Source organism: Lycium ferocissimum, chromosome 12 (assembly GCF_029784015.1).
Source record: "Lycium ferocissimum isolate CSIRO_LF1 chromosome 12, AGI_CSIRO_Lferr_CH_V1, whole genome shotgun sequence".
Lineage (NCBI taxonomy): Eukaryota > Viridiplantae > Streptophyta > Magnoliopsida > Solanales > Solanaceae > Lycium > Lycium ferocissimum.
In genome coordinates, this window is record NC_081353.1 from 24127329 (window position 1) to 24146402 (window position 19074).

Below are 19074 nucleotides of genomic sequence, written 5' to 3' on the forward strand. Positions count from 1 at the left end.
ATGATTATAATCTGAACGATTAAGATCAAATCTAAAAATAAAAATACTTAACGACTAAGATCTGAAAGTTTCAGATCAATATACATTAAGTGCAAAGGCCTTAGCCCTCATTTTTTTTTTTTTAAAGATTATGACGTTTGGATCTTGATACACATATGAATATTAAGATGTACATTAAGATATATATGTTAAATCTAAATACAATATGAATATTAAGATGTTGTATAAAAATCGGAATACTAAATAATTAAGACTTTTAATTTTCTCTATAAATGTATAAAATTCGTTATTAATTAAATATTAATAGTACTAGAGGGGCAAGGCCCGTGCTGATCATTACACATGGGAGATCTAGTAGTGGTTTCCGTCTATTATAACTTATAGCATTGTCCTATGTCAGATGAAAAGTTCAATTGAAAGAAACATGTGAAACAATCGAAACAATATCCAGAATTAAGGTGCACTGATAGCTCTTAAACCAAGTACCACAACCAATGTTGTCTAATACAATATTTGAGTCCAAAAGTGTCTCTTCCCAGGCTCATAGGATACAAAAAAAAATTACACTCCAAAATCTGAAATCGCTGATGCAATAATGTAAAATTCAATGTTACAGCACTACCTAGGAGAGAGCTATGTGGTAGGAACATATGTCCACCAACAATGGTGAAACTTTAGCATGCGATAAGAACTTAATATAGACCAAATTTTTTAGAAGAACCTGCAGATAACATAGTTGAAGTTAGTTCTTGCAACGTAAAGATAGAAACATACAGGTCATTAAAAAAAGTTTCTAAAAAGTTAACCCCCTAGACAGCATAGGAAAAATAGATAAAACAACACATAAAAGAGAACTGAAAGGAGAAAATCATACTATTTCACACCCTTTAAATCATTAGGGTTGAAGAAGTCCTGGACTATTTGAAGAGATGAAAGGTCCGAGATGACGGAACATCATTGTTGATCATAGGCCTAGAAAAAACCTCTTCTTATCATTTTTCTACAGTTTCAAGAGCTTCAGCTGGGGGTTTCAGTAACGAAAGAACAATTAACAGATACCCTCCAAAGAAATAAGAATTAAAAAAAGTAACATATACGCCAACAAATGGAGAATATCAACAAACAAAGTGTTGTAATCGAACAAAGACAGCAGAAAAGAATCACTGGAACGAAGAAGCTATCTCATCGAATGAATTTTTAGATTCTAGATGGAAAAGGTAAACCAGTTGGAACCAAAGAACTCAAAAATTAAAAGAATATTACTGGCTTCACTTTGTGGATTCACAAACTGTAGGTTTGAAGTAATTCGACTTCAAATGCAACTAAAAAGTGTTATCCAAAAAACTGATGCATACTAAAAAGACAACTTCACGATGAGCACCCCAACCTTTATTAATATCGATAAGAATTCTCAATGATAGTTGGAGCGCAACTGATGCAACCGATTAATATGAATCATAGGATTTTTATTTTTTACATAACCTGCATATTGCAAACAGTTCTAAGGGACGGAAACCATAGAAATTGTAAACATCATTAGTAAAGGATTGTGGCCATACTAACCAGCAGTGTGTAACTTTTTCAAAGGTTGAACTATGCGATTCATTTATGGCACATGTGTAGTCATTGTATATGTGTATAATATGGAAGGGAAGAAACTGATAGGAGGAGCTACACTGAAAACTCACCAGATCTCTGAAGTACAGCAGACACCATAAACTAAAGTTGTACTTTTTCTAGGTATAATCCAGATGCGGTAGCGCATGAAATAAAATAATGAGTAGTCGGAACCATCATTATTAATTCTTTATTTTGAACTCTGTCTCGTCTATAGTTATTGGAAGCAACCTGAAAGACATTTCAAATGAAATTAATTTTATAAAAATATGGAGCTTACTGAGCTGAGGCTTTATTGAATTGAGAAATAGATGTCCTACAAAGGATGTATGGAATAGAATAAGAATTCTCAATGACAGTTAGAGCGCAATCAATTAATATCAATCATAGTTTTCTTATTCTTTACAAAACCTGCATATTGCAAAAAGTTCTACTACAACAACAACAACAACAACATACCAGTATAATCCCACAAGTGGGGTCTGGGGAAGGTAGTGTGTATGAAGACCTTACCTCTACCTTGGAAGGTAGAGAGGCTGTTTTGGGGAGACCCTCGGCGCATAGCAAGACGAAAACATGCATTAGCAACAAGCAAAAACAATAGCAAGATAATAGGATAACCGAGGCTAAAGAAACATGTAGTAATAAAAATCCAACAATAAGAAAATACAAGAATAATGCGAAACTCCAGGAACGGAAAAGAAGAGCGCCCCATTACCCACTACCTTTCTACCCTAATTCTCGACCTCCACATCCTCCTATCAAGGGTCATATTGCAAAAGTTCTAAGGGACAACAACAGGAGAAATAACAAACATCATTAGTGAAGGATTATGGCCATACTAACCGGCAGTTGTAACTTTTTCAAAGGTTGGACTATGTGATTCAATTATGGTACTCGATGTTGAACCTGGTTCAAAGCAGCCGATTAATGTACGTGGATAACAAACACACAAATCTAAATAAGCATTACATGTTTGGGGGCCAACATTTTTCAAAAACACGAAATGGATGAACCGTATCTTTCTAGTATCTTCTGCAATTCTGTTTGGGACAACATATTCAGGTTGTATTCATCTAACACCGACAACTTTCACTTAAGATAACATACTCAAGTGTATTCATTGAACTCTATTACAAACTTCAAACTGACATCTGAAAAATTAAATAAATTTGCTACTTTCGGCAAGGAACTATTGAACTATTAGGGAATTTATATTAGCAACAGAGAACTAACTAAATTTTTTAATTTTGCAGAGAAAATGTAAAAATAGAATCTTAGGCACAATATACTTCAGTTATGAGGCAGATTAGTATTGATGTAATGCAGTTTGTGAGACTCTGCTATAATTAGTAACAATTACCGCCTCCGCTTCTGTTTGTTAAAGCAGGTATCATGTCTTTTAAAGCAAAAAGTAACATTAGTTTGAGAACATCATTCAAGCTATTTCTTTGCAAGTCTCTCATTATCAAAAAAAAAAACTTCTTGTCAGTCAATCAAGTCCTCTAATTAGTTTTTATAAAAAGAAAAGCTAGAAATCAGTCTTACCATTGGATAAAGGAAGAGGTGTCTCTCTCACCTCCCCTTTATAGATGGTTCTGTACCATTATTAGACACATTAGGAGAGAATATAGAACCATCAACTATGATAACTCGCTTGAGGTCATAACTAAAAAAATTATATTTCGTTACACTTCAAAACATTTTCGAGATATCTTGAAATTCGTCCTCGAAAGGATCCATCAACTATGAGGTCATAACCACCCTTTAGATATCTTGAAATTCAAACTCCCCTAATTTGTTGCTCCTATAAAGTTCAATATATGTCTGAGATGCGGGTAAATTATGAGCCCGTTTGGATGGGCTTATGATTTTTAACTTATAAGCCAAAAGCCATAAGTTAGGAATTCTAGCTTATTTTTGTTGTTTTGGCTTAAAACAAGTGTTTAAAAGCACTTTTTTATTTTACCCAAACACTACAAAAGTGCTTAAAAACTAGTTTGGCTTAAAAGCACTTAAAATAAGCCAATCCAAACAGGCTCTATATCTCTATATAAAGCAAATTAGATGTTACTCGTCCCTGACTCATGTCCACAATTTGGACTTTGCAAGTCCAATCCAGTGTGTTAGTTATTATTTGATCGATGTTGAATCTTAGTGCCATGTCTCTGTCAAAGATATAACTTTACAATAGTATCGACATGAAGAGTTATAACAATTTCCAAACATCCATGATTAAATCAAACCAAATTAGGAACATGCAAGCAAAATTTTAGACCAATTCCACCACCAAAGAACCATCAAGGCATCAACCCTAAAAGAGTACTTTTTGCAGTCATGCACGAAATTTCTTTTCTATATCTATCTAAAACGAAGGGACATCCACCAAATTTCCATTACCAACAAATCAGGGAACAAACAAAGAAGGAACGGAGAAAGAACTCACCAAAAACAAGTAAATGAAATCAGTAAAAAAACACTGTATACAATGGAAGAAAGAAAGTAGAAACAGAGGCCAGTATCAATGTTGAGAGAGAGTGTAAAAGGTCACCAGTTTCAATTTGAGAGAGAGTGAGTTGAAAGAGACTGAGAGTGGAACATGACCTTTTCTACTGTAAATAAGTGCCCTTCCACCAGTGGGTTCGAAAAATAAAAATATAGTGAGTGGGGTTTAAACTTGGAACCTTAATGTGGATTTTGAACACTGAACCAAACTCTTCTTGTGTTTAGGGTATTCAAAATCTATATATGTACATAAAACTTAAAAATTTACCTTATATATACAGTATAATTTTTTGCCGATGGGGCAGGCCCTAGATCCTCCCCTGCCTTCCACGTGTTTAACAACCAATTAAATTGGGTCAGCGAGGGCAAAAAATTAAAAGGCCTCAATGTACATTTTAGGCTGCTCTTAGTACAACTATGTGATGCTGAGTTGGTACACATGCTTGTTCACTTCTAATATATAGAAATAACATATCAATATTTTTTTAAAATGAAATTCCATGTTGGATAAAATTGTAGAATTTAAAATTCATATTGTATACATATAAAGATTCGTATTGTTCAATGAAAGTTAATTTCTATTTGGAGTCATAATAAATACGTTTAGAGGTTTTGTTAATGTCATAATTCAGGGGAAATTCCATTATATATAGGTTCTCATGGACAAACAGTGAGCTAGATAGCTACCAAGAACCCTTATTTGTTTAAGTCGAACCCTTGTTTGTTTAACTTACAACCTTGGTAAGTTTTATTGTGAGCAACATCCATGCTTCCTTCTCTGAATGAAGGTTTGTTGTTTGAATCTGTTTTGTTTTTGCTCTAATTTTCTTTGGTGCATGTGACTATATATATTTTCATTGAGTACCGATTACATGTTGATAAGATTTCAGTATTGTTTCCTTTTTTTGTTGAAGGTTGAATCGAGTTGGTTCATTCTAATTTTATTTATATTTTATGTGTATATACACTTAATCCTGACTATATGTGGCTTTGTGTAAGGTTTACTGTAGAATTTTTGAAGAGCATATCATTCATCAAAAGACAAGTCCAAACAAGTTAATATGATGAAAGCATCTTTTTTTTTTTCTATGAAGATGTGAGCTTTGCTTTTCTTTTTGTCAAAATGATGCTTCTCTAACTAGTGAATTAGTCGGCGCTTCGCGCAATCATAAAAACCTCATTGGATTTGCAAAATGATCACTTTTTGTTAGTTAAATAGTATTACAAATAACCAAAGGTATGTTATTTGCAAAAACTAAATATGAGTATATCTTTAATTTTTCTTTCAAAATCCATGTAAACCTTTCGTTTCTCGCACGTACGGGAAGTTTTTATATAGACATTAACATTTGAAAGTTCCTTGTCTTGATGTTATTACGATCATTTTCTTCTGTCTTGCATTTTACTGCATGTTACCAGCATTTTGAAGTTGGGAAGGTGTGTACTACTTAATTTATTGAGAATTGAATAATTTTTTGAATGGCCCTTGAATTGATGAGTTACAAACTTAATAAATAGTTTATTACTTTCTGTTTAATGTTTAATTACTTGCTCCTATCTTACATTTTTACAGAAACCCTTAGCGTGAATTTCTAGTGTAAGCATGAAGTGAATTTCTAGTGTAAGCATGAAATGCAATATACACTTCAGCACTTAAAACAATAACAGTAGATCAAATTTACCCAAAAGAAGTTCTAGAGAGAAAATGTTGATATCTATATAAACTAAAATGTGGGCTTAGATAGCATATTCCTGTGATCTAATTAAAGCGGGAAAATGAATAAAGTGTATGAGCAGCATCTCTTCTGGATCAGCCATATGCTTGGTCGATCAGTTTTAAACTTTCATACCTTATAGATGAACCTCTTCGATCTGGTTCGCATGTATAAATTAAACGACCTGCAATTGAAGTTAATCTGTAAATTATTGGCATAAGCAGAAAACAACAAAAATGCAACAAATATTTACAATCAAATTCACAAGTGCAGTTTGAAATGTGTATTGTTGAGAGAACAAAACAGTCTATTAAGATTTCACATATATATCTTGTCAAGTTAAAGCATACATGGGCTTGGTGCGTTGTTTGCTCAAGCTTTACCTATTCTTTCTTCTCTATAACAAAATCATGGACATGCATGTCACTGTGTGATTATGTACCTGCATCTCCATAGTTATCCTATGTCACGACCCAACCGGAGGGCCATGACGGGCACCCGGAGCTAGCCTACTGAGTACCTTAAAACGTACATCTCATAGTCATATCTGAGTGGGCCATGAAATTAACTCATAAATATCATAACTGAGAGGGGCACATGCCCAAAAGATATTTATATATACATCATCAACTGTGCGCATACATAAGCCAACAAGGCTATCAAGGATATATCAAAATATAGACTGAGGAAGTCATAAGACATCTAACTGTATACACCTGTCTACGAGCCTCTACGTAGAGTACATAACATAATAAGGACGGGACAAGACCCCGCCATGCCTATATATACACAAAAGAATCATACCACTCTAGACTGCAACTCCGGGACAAGTGGAGTGCTCCTGTACCAATGCTGAAATGGCGGCTTAAGGTTCTGTACCGTCTCTCTGTCTACCTACGGGCATGAACGCAACGTCCACAAACAAAAGGACGTCAGCACGAACAAAGTATTGAGTATGTAAGGCAAAAGGAGTAACAGAAAAGAGATGTAAGAGACTGTAACGTAAGTGAGTGCAACTTTGTATGTACAACTTCCCCTGTAAGTGAATCATGTATATAATTACTATGCATACATGACGCATATTGTGTGTGCATACATGAATATATATGTATATACATATATATACATATATATATATATATATATATATATATATATATATATATATATATATATATATATATAAAGTGTGTGCATACATGTATATATATATATATATATATATATATATATATATATATATATATATATATATATATATATATATATATATATATATATATATATATATATATATATATATATATATATATATATATATATATATATATATATATATATATATATATCATCACATATATTCTCTACATATATATATATATATATATATATATATATATATATATATATATATATATATATATATATATATATATATATATATATATATATATATATATATATATATATATATATATAAGCGGCAATGCATATAAATATATATATATATACACTCTGTATTTATATATAACATGAATAAAAAAGATCATTCCTAACTCTAAGAATAGAGTCATTATGGATTAACATTTCGTATATGTTCGGTTCACAAGGATCATGCCAAAAAGAAGAAAGGTATAGCCTTACATACCTTTTCGTCCAAGCAATCCAACAATCAAGCTAATTGCAACTAGCACACCAATCCTATAATAAGAAATACATATGCAAGCTTAGATGGCGCTAGTATATCACGTATATCCACGATAACTTGATTCCAAAATAAATCGATATATACATATATGTATATATATATATATATATATATATATATATATATATATATATATATATATATATATATATATATATATATATATATATATATATATTTCTTCCCAACCAAGGAGTTAATCTCATCAACACATCAACAACATCGGATACTACTCATATTCATGGAAATTAACTTAACAATACTATCGTAAGATGCTCAAAGCAGGTCCTTGAACTCAACATAGTTCCTAACTTATGTTTGGACTTCTCTTCACCTTTTCTTTCTTCAATCAAGTTGCATAATTATCAAACAACATCAATCATATCATACCCAAGAAATTACATTCAAACTAGACTCAAATCCCTCAAAAACTTCTTTTCAAATTCAATTTATAGTCAACAACTACAACACAACACTTTATGACTTTTCCCCATAACTCTTTCCACTTTTAAGACTTGCTAAACCTTCAAATCAACTTAACATAAGAGATAGGATGAAGAACATACCTTGTATTCGAAGAACTTCAACTCACCCAACTTGCTCCAAGACTTAATCCCTACAACTCCAAGTGAAAACAAGAACATCCAACTTCCATAAATTAACTTAGGTTTTCAAGGTTGATCTTCTCTTGATTTTGATTTGGAATGATTTAGAGTGTTTATGGATGTTAGGGGAAGCTTAGAGAGACATTAGGGATTTATTTTGGGTGAAAAATGAGGCCCAAGTCATGGATACATCTATTTATAGGCTTAGGAAAAAAAATTCCACCGACTTCAAATTTCTGGAAATTTCGGGCAAAGTACGGGTTACTATTCATCCCATACTTCAAAGTACGGGTTACTATTCATCCGTACTTGGAGGTAAAATTTCAACTTTCAGGAAATTGCAGGTAAGGTACGTCCAAAATGTATGGGACGTACATTTTTGTACGGGCCGTACTTTTCAGAATTGCGATCTATCAGTTGCATTGGAAAGAAGTCTCACTAAACTTCAATTTACATAGGTTATGGATTCCGTAACTCCTCATATTCTAGGAGATATGCCCCTCTCAAGTTAGACCAAAATTTCCTGTCGAAATTCTGTCAAGTGTTCCCATAATCCAATTAGAATGCTTGGTACTTTGTAGTTGTACATAAGCAAAGTATTGAAAATCGTATTTTGACAAACTTAATTCCTTCAATTTGCTTGATCCCGGAACCTTTAAATACTTGTCTAGCACTTATTAAAAGTCTTCCTTAACCTTATAGGTGTATCATAGCCTCTCTGGACTCACGTTAGTGTTATATCACGTATTTTCACATATTCGAAAAATTTGAAATAATTGTGACCATGTCATAAGTTAATATTGTTGATCTTAATTAACATATTTATGTTGTTCATGGAAAAATGTTGGCATTTAGATCCAAGAACTTGGCTTCGGAAATTACAAAACAAAATTATAAAGTTGGGCTCAAAAAAAAAAAATAGAAAATGAGGCCCAAAACATTGAAGGGTGGCCGGCCAAGCATGGCCCAGACCCATTAAAATGTCATGTGCCAACCATGTGGCTTTCCTATTAAGGGGGAAGATATATACATGTGGTCATGCTCTGAAATTTCAAGAAAATAAAACAAAGAATACCAAAGAAGGAGAGAATTCGGCCGGCGAAAATTCCACCCCCTCCAAAGTATTGTTTTGTGATAATCCTACTATTATCCTCCACAATAACAATATTTCGGAAAATAAGTCGTTCTTTCTTCCCAACCAAGTGAAGAAGTTGGAAGAACAAGGTCATCAATCCTTTTCATATGTTATAAACTTGTTGATGTTGTAGAATATAGAAATGAGTAGATTTAGTAAAAATATGGAAGTTTGCATGATGGTTGTGGATATAGACATATGGCCGTGTATGTGTGCATGCAGGTGGAGATAAGTCAATTTATTGTAGTATTTTAATTATAGTTATTGTGGACTTTACATTGGTAATGGAAGTTTAAAGATTTTGATTGAAGTTGGCAAGGTGAGAGTTGGTAGTTCACATTAACAATTAATTTGTAATATGTTGACGTGTTGTGGTGATCACTTGCAATATAAATTTGATGTAAGTCTTCAATGAGATATAGAACGTTGTCATATGATTTTATCAAACAACAATGAATCAAATTGTCATAATGTTGATGAATTTGGAAGATGGAAGTATGAACTTATATGTTAAAGATTGGAAGAATTGAATAAGTTATGACTTTGGTGGAAAATTGACAAATTTGTATATTTTGAATATATTTTAAAATGTTATGATATGTTCCCGACATTGTAATGATCTTGATGAATAATGAATGTGAAAATATTGATTGGAGTTGGAATACGCCATGAGGGGTATAACATTATGTTGGAAAAATGACTAAATAGGTTATATTGTATCATGTTGTGGTTGTTGATGTTCTTGATGTTGTTGTTGGTTGTTGTTGGTTGTTTTGAAGAATCTTGTCTAAACCTTCAAACCAGAAGTTGAAATGTTAAATAATAAGCGGTAAAGATGACCATTTGCGATTCTTGGCGAAGAATTAAGATTGGACAAGTATATCGAAGGTATGTACTTTCCTATCCTTCTTTGGCACCCAAGCCTTGGTTGCAAGACTTAATCTAAGATTGAAAATAGCGTCACAAAGATTGAACTCCAAAATGAAAATGCACAAACCTTCCCAACATTGTCCCAACTGATTGTTATAAAGTCCATCCATAATTAACTTAGGTTTTTTATTATGATTTTAATTGATTTATTTCTATACAATGTTTAAAGAAATCTTTTGATGATTGGAATCGAACAATGAATATGATGAGTTTATGATATGTCTTGACATGAGTTATGATCCTAAAAATATGATTGTGGAAGCTGCCCCCAAAAAAGCATACATATACCTATACGAGACGTCTGATTTCCTTGAAATGATATGTATTTGTATTGTTCCGTGAAAACGAATCTTTTTGTAAGCCCAATTTCATGGATACATAGTCTATTTACATAATCGTTAGCATCCGAAAAAAACTAATCCATGTGATTTGTACCGACTTATATGCAATGTTTCCGGCTATGATATTCTTTTCAACGGCCGGGCAAAGTTCTCGTGCGACTCACTATTCATTCCATACACGTTATTTGTGTATGGCTATGATACTGATGATACGGGGATGGTGGCCGGGATGGCTTATTATCCACGTACCCGCGGTGAGAGCGGGACACGTATGTATACATGATGTATGATTTTGAGAGATATGATTCCATATTATGCAGTCCCTTATCAAAACACGTATCTGGATATATGATTTTGTATGCATGATTTTATCTACCGAGTCCCTTATCAAAAGGGGACACGATACATATTTGCATGACATTACATGATCATATGCATTATGTTCGTCTGGAAAGATTTTTATTTTTTTATACTTACTAAAGCTCTTCATATTTACATACTCTTGTCTTTGATTACGATTATACTTGTTACCTTCACCGCACATATAGGTACATTTTCCGTATGACCTCCGTTCTTCGAAGTGCGCTACATGCCGACGGACGCACCGCGTGATACGCCACCTCTCATATACGTTTCTCTGTTGGACCAAAATTTACACTTTTGGTATATATACTTTTGCTGTCATACATTCTGTTCATATGCTTATTTGGGTATGGCGGGGCCCCAAGTATGTTGACAAACTTAATTATGGGTCGTACGTGTGTTATGTATATGTGATGTATTCTGGGAGGTTTCCCCGCCACGGAACCTTTATATATATATGTTGTGTTGGCTGCTGTATGGTCTTTGTTGGTATTTTACGCGTGCGAGCTAATTTTGGTTAGTAAGAAAAACAAAGGAAACTTCGCTTTTTTTCTGAATCGGAGCTACTACTTTTGGGTTTCTGGTACGTACGGGTGCCCAGATCGGGCGCTAGTCACGGCCTACGGGGCTGGGTTGTGACAGTTAGTATACTTACGACACAATCGACGCGGAAATTTACGAGGTGTAACATTATATCAGGCAAAAGTCTGAATATAAAATAGGTTTTATAGTTGTTCCAAAAATGATGCTGGAAAATTGATCTATTCTTGGCCTCCATTTATAGTATGGTAACAAGGGTTGTGGTGGAGTGAAAAGTACTCTTTCATCCTTAACAAGAGGTCTCGGATTTGAGTCCCCCTGGATACGGAGTCACCTTTGCTAGGGATCTCTTTATCCACCAATGTGGGACTTCCCGGCACGAATCCGGATTTAGTCGGCCTCCAATCAGGGGTGGAGCTAGGTACAACCAAGGGGGTTCACCCCCTTCGGCGAAAAATTACACGGTTTATATATGGTTAAAATTATATTTTATGTATATAGAGTAGATGTCGAACCCCCATTGGCTTCTTCATGTATTTACTTTTTCATATTTTGAACCCCCTTAGTGAAAATTCTGGCTCCGCCACTGGCTTCAATGCCAGTACCGGACACCGAATGGGAAAAAAAAAATGGTTATATCATGTATGGGGGAAAGGGGGGCACATTTATGGATATTTGTGAATAGACGTTACATAGAGCTGGGGAAAACACCATGCATTACAAGGTATTTAGAGCACCCATTAATTACCGGCTATTTATGAGCTTTTACAACAACCGTTGTGCAAAGTTTTACATAACAAAGATAGAGCGTGGTGTTTGGATGTGCGAACAAAGTACCACATTGGTAGCTGAAAAGAAAAAGGAGCTACTTATAAGGTGTTAGATACTCTTAATGATGTGAGGCCTTTTGGGGAAAACCATGCGGGCTTGGCCCAAAGCGGACAATATCACATCATGTTAAGAGTATCTTTGGGCCGTTCTAGCCCAACAACTGGTATCAGAGCCAATGGTTTGAAGGGACGAGTATGAAGATGGCGGGGTGTGGCGTGGGGCACGGCTTAGTGCCTTTGCCCTTCTATGGGCCGGTTTACGACCTTTACCTATAGCTTTGAAGACGCATACACGATCTTTGGGGTTCGGTGATCGTAAATACTCTGACGATGTGGGTAGCACACAGACATGTTGAATCTCTGACCCGTGAATTATGGTAAAGAGCATGTGGAACTTAGTTCGAGGGAAAAATTGTTTGAGTGTGCGAACAAAGTACCACATTGGTAGCTGAAAAGAAAAAGGAGCTACTTATAAGGTGTTAGATACTCTTAATGATGTGAGGCCTTTTGGGAAAAATCGTGTGGGCTTGGCCCAAAGCGGACAATATCACATCAATCATGTTAAAAGTATCTTTGGGCCGTTTTAACCCAATACGTGGTTGTAAAACAAATACAATAGTACTGATATTAATGGAGTAATAATGAATTATATAAAGAAGATGTTTTTCTTTGCAGATTTTTTGGATATAAAAATGAGGGTTGGATATAAGAATGAGGGGGAAAATGCAAAAAACTGAGAAAATAAATAAATAGTAATGGTAGCCATAGAGAGGCGCCACATCACCTTGTCTATGCCTAGTTTTATTATATAAACTAGGGAATTTTCCCGTGCTTCGCGCGGTCATCAATGCCCCTCATTATTGAACTTGCGGCTAATCCTTTTCCATATTCAAAAATTAAAATAAAAAAATACAGATTCTTTGTAAAAATTAGTAATTTTGAGAATATTTCAACTTAAAATTAATACGAAAATAATAAAAGGTAGATTCTCATAAAAATTTAAAATATTGAGAATATTCTACCTTAAAATTAAAAACATTAGCACAGTCACATACTCAAGTACATCTGATGAATGATGTACTTGTATAATTCTTTTATTAGTTTTTTTTATCTTCTATATATCCTCTGTAAAATTTGTCCTTGACATATATTTGTATACATTAAAAGTATGGACTCTTCAACTTTGCAGCATAAACTATACGCCTTCAACAAATTTATGAAATGGTCTTTTGTATTAGTTAAAAGATAAGAGATTAAATTAATACTAAAACAAAACAAAAACAAATATATAAAGTAAAAAAAAAAATCTGGATTAAAGCATTACTTTTGTAGATACACGATGGTGGATTCCTCACGTAGCAAACATGTTGCAGTCATCTTGTCTACTATTCCTAATTAAAATTATTCATAGATACCAAGAAATCTCACTCGTATTGTGCACAACGAACTTCTTAAGGCCATAAAACAGTGTCAAGTCTTCTTTTCAGAATTATAGCCAATGTTTGTTCTGCATCGTAACACATTCCTTGAACTTTCTTTTAACTCTGGAGTCACTACTCTTTTGTCTAGATGAAAACACATTGAAAAATCAATTTGTAGATCTTGCACATATAAGTGAATCCTGTGCATGTGACACCGTAACCGTATTATTCAAATATCTATTAAAGCATAAAATAAAAACTCTTTGTCTGGTGAAATATGAATATAGCTATCAATACTTACAATCTAAATATAAAGAGTTTTTTTTTTTTTTTAACATTTAAATATAAAGAGTTTAGATGGTACTGCGTGGTACAATCTTAAACCAAGTACAAGGTACTCTGTGGTATAATCTACAGAGTTTTTATCTGTATAGTTCAAATAAAAACGCATTTTGAGTTAGTTTGGGGGGGGGGGGATGAAAACCCCAAATCTTCAAAAGGAATGATATAGCATGGTAGTGCATATATTACTACTATATATAAGGGACAATAAAAGGGTTTTTGTAGTCTTCACAAAACTTTCCCAAAAATTATCAAACTTTTCAATTAATTACTTCTAGGTCCTGATCTTATTTTTTAATTACTACTATATATAAGGGGCAATAAAAGGGCTTTTGTAGTCCTCACAAAACTTTTCAAAAAATTATCAAACTTTTCAATTAATTACTTCTACATCCTGATCTTATTTTTTAAAGTCAAATTTACTTTCGTTTTTATGGTCTACTTTTTAAAAGCCGTCGAATAGTCTGCCTTATTTACCTGTTTTCTATCCGGTATCTGGTACCTGCATTAGAGCTCGCCTAATCCAGATTCGCGTCGCATAGGGCCCAATCGGTGGAAGCGCTCCCTATCAAGAATTTTTTCATACTCAGGCTCGAACCCGAGACCCCCGGTTAAGGGAGGAACAACCCCATCTGCTGCACTTTATTTTTCCTGTTGCTCTCTTCTATTGATCTTATCTATTAACCCAAAAAATAGTCATTTCTTCGCTAGATATTCTTGCTTCTTGTTGCTCTTTGTTTTCTTCTTTTCATTTGTTGCTTATTATAGATTTTTACATGTAAGCATTTCTTTTACTTTATATTTGTATTATGAAATTTGAGAATTTCTGAAAATTCTTTTACTCATATGTAAGCATTTCTTTTGCTTTATATTTATAACACTTTATTGAGCTCATATGTGTTTAACAAGAATAGTACAAAAATGATTTTCAAATAGTTTTAAAAATTATTAAATGATGCCATATAATGTTGAAAATGAAGACAGTATTATCAGTATTTGGTTAACTAAAATTAATCTTTTAAACACAAAATGAGTTTGAAGTAGGGTGGAATTAGAGTGTCAGCTACCGATTTGATCGGATTCGATAGCACTTTGGTTCAAATTCTGTATTTGTCTTAATAGTTCATTAAATATGTATAAATTATTAATTTAGAACTAAATAACTTAAAAAATTAGGATTCAATACTCATATGTTTCAAATTATGGCTCCGAATTTAATATGAAGTAAATAATTTCATCAAAATGCAAGTTAAGACATTAAAGGAGTGAAATGAAATTTTTGCTTTTACATATTGAAAATATTCTTATTTGAAGTTTAATTATTACCAACATAAATTATATTTCTTTAATTAAAATATTACTTTTTATATCTGGAGTTGGCGTGAAACTAGTTTAGGTATATGATTGAACTCTACAGATTATGTGGATAAGCATCATCACACCTAATTCACATACGTTTCATAAACATGACTCATATCCAAGAAAAAAAATCAAAATATACTAAACACAAAATACGGAACAAATTAGATTCATTGTATTAAGGAATCATATATAATGTGTCAATCACCACATTGCAAAACTGATTTTTTGTATGCAACTCAAGACCGGACGGTAATAAATATCATCTTCACCCTTTTCAGTTTTCATATAAAAAAACCTAGCAAATAGTAATAACAAATAAGTTAAACCTTTTTTTCCCCTAATTGTACACATAATAATAAAAAATTTGTGTTATTACTGAAGGTTCAGATCAAGCTTAAAATAAAAAATGGGTCGTTTAGAAATAATACCTTCATAGAGATTTTATTGCGTCGAAAAAATAAACTTTTTTCATGAGATTTTAAGATTATTAAACAGACATATTCATCTAAATAAAAGGAGACGCTAAAAATGATAGGATAATACCTTGACAGAGCTTCTTCGGTATTTTCTCTATAAAAATCACCATTATCACTCTATTTCCCGCACCTTGATCTAAACATGGCAATTGAAGTGATTAAATGCACAGTAATCACATTTGTCACACCCTTTTTTTTTCCACGAAAAATAAATTAGTTTATTGGTTTAAATTTATTTCAAAGGGTTTTTCCAATTAAAGTGACGTTTTGAAAAGGAATTATTTTATTTGTTACAGAGTCGCCACTTGGAATAGAGCTTTGGTGTTCCAAGTCACCTTATGAATCCCTAATTAAAAGCAAATGACTCTATTTTTATTGGTCTGCGAAAACAAGAGTCCGGATAAGGAATTCTATTGACCGAGGGGAAGGTGTGAGGCACCTCTCGAGTCCCGTGGTTCTAGCACGGTCGCTTTATCAACTTGTGTTTACCTTGAATTATTTATGGATAAAATGTATTTATTTAGCTATTCGTATGATTCGCTTAAAAAATTGTTGAACTTTTATTAGTCTTAACTAAGACGCGCTGTTGTGACCTCAGCCTTGACGTACACCGGTCAAGACGCGTAAACGCGACCTTAACTTGGGTATCGCACCTAGAATTTTGAGCCTATTCGCCTTGCTTAACCCATGATAATTATTTAGTCTCTTTTTCACTCTTTTACAATGGATTTTGAAGCCAATTTGAACCCGTCTCAGTCCCTTACTAATGCTTTTTCCCCTTTTTCTTTTACTTGGCACTGGGACTTGACCTGAATTTGTGTATCTCGATTCCTCACAATGATTAATTATTTGGGCTTTAAACATTGGTCTTGGCCGGAGGTATATGATTTGAAACTGAAATAAATAGCTAAACAAACAATTCAAATTTCATATCACATGAACCACACAAAATAGCGAAAATTAAACTCAAATGCTTGGTAATTCATAACACTACTTTAACATCAAATACATTGCACTCTTCCTTCGTTAATTTTATTAACAAAGACTAAATCACACAGATCATTTTCTTGATAGTCATAGATGCTCACAGCTTTGTGCATGTGCGCAGCCATTCTCTCCATAAATTTGCACTAATAAATTAACTTCAAATGACTAAGAAATTAGTCCAATCTTGTCATCCAATTTATTAAACCACAGATTTAGTTTTCCTTTGGTCCCTTTTTTTTAATATCCCCAAAATCACTTGACATAATTTTTGTTGTCACGTATGATCTAGTGAAGACTTGGTTATCTAGTTGAGCTCAAACGCATGGGCGGTTAAGACATGCAAAACAGATTCTTATGATTTTTTTTAACACACCAAACTGAAACCTAATTTATTTTAATTAAACATTGTTAACATGATTCTAGCAACATAACTTGTTAATTACTGATGAACTAGCATAAACCATTAAATAATAGTTGCAACGTACATATGTATATATCAAAAGTCCAAACAGAACTGGCCAACATCACATTTGTATAACAATTACAGATAAAGAGAAAAGAGTAGAATATGGACCTCTCGATGTAGATCTCTTTAATAAGAACTTTATTACAATGAACTCTGTCGAACTCATCTATCCAAATAAAGTAGACAACGACAGGAGTTTGAATCACGAGCCATGAACGGAACTCGAATTTTGGACAGAAAACGAGATGTTATGGTGGTGTTTAAGGAGCTTTGGTGACTGGTTTAGGAGAAGATGAAGGTGACAATAGATATTTTGCCTTCTTTTCTCTTCTCCTCATATGTATTCTTTTTTTCTTTTTGTGTCTCTGTTCACTGGTCTTTTTTTTGTATTTTCGTGTTGTGTTATATATAATATATGTGGGTGTGTTGCATGAAATATGGAGACGTGAGGGAGTGGGGAATTTAATGGATAATGGTTGCTTAGTGTTTCAAGGGAGAAGGGGATTGATTTTAGGATTAGGATAGGGAGAGGGGACGTGAGTTTCATGGAGTTTTAAGGGTAGTTAGAAAAAAAGTGGGGACTTTAGTTAGCTAGTTAGTACGTATTTTAGGTTAGTATCTTCTTTCATCTTTTTAGTTATTTTTTCCCTTAATAGATAAAAAGAGAATATGATGAAAAGAAAATATTACTAGCTATGTTTAGGTCAATAAAAATATAGAAAAGCTAAATAGTTAGTCCAAAATAAAATGTAATTAATAAGAATACTAAAATCACTAGCTTATTTATCAAAAACCTAAAAGAAAACATATTTTTAGAAAAGAAAAAATTCTTTTGAAAAAAAAAAATGAAAACAAGACATCCTAAAATGTGACTTTATTTTTTGTAGTTTTTGTTAAAATAAAATAAAATAAAACTTACTAAAAATGACATAAAAATTAAAATATTTAACTAAACCTAAAAGAAATATTTAAACACTAAAAATGGTGTAAAAACTTATGTTCGGTCAAAAATTAAGTGTTCACAACATTCTCCTTAATTTCTCAATATCGGCTACAGAAGTATATATCCCCCAGAAAAGTTACACTCAACGACTTGCCATAAGAATGATTACTGGAACGAATATATAATGCATGAACTTAAAAGTAAACAACATTTTTCATGAAATAACGTGATAATATTAAAAATAACTTATGATCATCGACATAAGCCTAATAATACAATATTTAATCCATTTACAACAAAAAGCGCGTATCTCAGCTATTAGAAAAAGTTAGTTTTGTCGCGAAAATATTTGCGATATGATGACCGGCTTTTATACTCTCTGAAAGCAACAAAAAATAATAATTGAAAGAATAATTCCATATCAAATAAAATTGTCATATTTAAAAGTTGTTATTGGTTATTATTTTGTTAAATTTCAAGCTTATGGATTTTGTGATAGCAATTATTTGCACTTCAGAGAAATTAGTCTTTCTTCAACCTTATGCACAAGAAAAAGTCTAAATACTTATTACACGTAATTCAACAACTAAATCAATGTAATTATATTTGTCATTTAAATAATTATTGTGACGATTTTAATGTCCGTTACTATTTTACATAATTATTTTTTTGTATAGAACTTTTAATTTACTGACACCTGCAACACAAAGTTCTGTATTCAGTTTGCAGTAATTAATTGGTACCCAGAGTAAAAAGTTCCTCAACAAACAGTAATCCAAAATAATACA

The 19074-nt window shown here is 32.8% G+C and overlaps 1 non-coding gene across 1 annotated transcript; it reads right to left on the minus strand.

Moving 5' to 3' along the window:
• Positions 1–15594: 15594 nt before the first annotated feature.
• Positions 15595–15681, minus strand: LOC132041305 (small nucleolar RNA U31b). The gene has a single exon (XR_009411000.1). It is a non-coding gene; the product is annotated as a small nucleolar RNA U31b (small nucleolar RNA).
• Positions 15682–19074: the final 3393 nt, after the last annotated feature.